The sequence below is a fragment of the Rutidosis leptorrhynchoides genome, chromosome 8 (genome assembly GCF_046630445.1).
Source record: "Rutidosis leptorrhynchoides isolate AG116_Rl617_1_P2 chromosome 8, CSIRO_AGI_Rlap_v1, whole genome shotgun sequence".
Taxonomy (NCBI): domain Eukaryota; kingdom Viridiplantae; phylum Streptophyta; class Magnoliopsida; order Asterales; family Asteraceae; genus Rutidosis; species Rutidosis leptorrhynchoides.
Genome location: NC_092340.1, coordinates 194803783 through 194805236, shown reverse-complemented (window position 1 = coordinate 194805236; position 1454 = coordinate 194803783). Strand labels below are relative to the sequence as shown.

The 1454-nt window shown below is 36.5% G+C and overlaps 1 non-coding gene across 1 annotated transcript; it reads right to left on the bottom strand.

Annotated features, from left to right (window-relative positions):
• Positions 1 to 729: 729 nt before the first annotated feature.
• On the bottom strand, positions 730 to 836 carry LOC139865506 (small nucleolar RNA R71). Its single transcript, XR_011765022.1, has one exon. It is a non-coding gene; the product is annotated as a small nucleolar RNA R71 (small nucleolar RNA).
• Between the last annotated feature and the right edge of the window lie 618 nt (positions 837 to 1454).

Sequence of the window (1454 nt, the reverse complement as noted above, 5' to 3'; positions counted from 1 at the left end):
TTGATAACTTATATAATTTTTTATTTTATTTTTATAACTAATAGGATATTCAGTAAATGCACCGAGCAAAACGTTCACCACCTTTCATACGTTCACCACCTGTAACTCGATCAAGACATCTAGCCAATATAGTCGTCATTGATTTTTCTTTAGAATCATCATCAAGTCGACCAAGTATTCCATTTCAAATTTTCGATAATCCATTTTTTTGAACCCGACCTCACAATTAAGAACCCAGAGAATATTCAAGGACAATTCTAAGATCCTGAACCACTAATCATTCCTCCTGAACTACAAACCGTTAAATCAGAATCCTCTAGTGATTCATATTCAACAAATTCAATTATGGAAGTAACGGAACCTCTAAGTATGGAAGATCGAATGAGAGCCACACGCACTGGCCAAGGACACGCCATTATTAAGCCAGACATTAATGCGCCAAATTATGAAATCAAAGGACAAATCCTACACATGGTAACTAATCAATGCCAATATAGTGGTATGCCAAAAGAAGATCCAAACGAACATCTTCGAACCTTTAATAGGATTTGTACTCTATTCAAAATCAGAGAAGTTGAGGATGAACAGATCTATCTCATGTTGTTTCCCTAAACATTAAAGGGAGAAGCCAAAGATTGGTTAGAATCGTTACCAGAAGGAGCAATTGATACATGGGATGTTTTAGTTGAAAAATTTCTTAAAAGATTCTTTCTGGCATCTAAAGCCGTGAGACTTCAAGGAGAAATTGTTACGTTCGCGCAAAAGCCAAATGAAACATTATATGAGGCATAGACAAGATTCGAAAAGTTGTTAAGAGGATGTCCTCAGCACGGTTTAGACACTTATCAAATAGTACAAATATTCTACCAAGGTGTCGATGTTGCTACACGAAAAGACATCGACACAGCAGCTGGTGGTTCCATTATGAAGAAAACCGCAACCGAAGCTCACAAAATTATTGATAACACAGCCTCCCACTCACATGAGTGGCACCAGGAAAAAGATATTTTTCGTTCATCTAAAGAGGCTAGAGCCGATTCTAGCCATGACTTTGATTCCGTTTTCGCAAAAATAGATGCTTTCGAGAAACAAATGGAAAAGATAAATAAAGATATTCACGCAATACGAATCAGTTGTGAGCAATGCGGTGGACCACACTTAATGAAAGATTGTCACATTGAGCAAACGATGGAACAACGTGAGAATGTTTCCTACATGAACCAAAGGCCAGGAAATAATTATCAAAATAATTATCAACTGCCAAGGTCAAACTTCAATCGAAATCAAAACATTCTTTACAATCCAAATGGACCCAACAATAACTCGTACAACCAACAAGGTCTGATTAACCAACCAACTCAAAACAACACTTTCAATCAACAAAGACCTAGAAAGTATAAACCACCACAACTGTGACAACCCGAAAATTTCCAACCAAATTTAAAATTTAATCT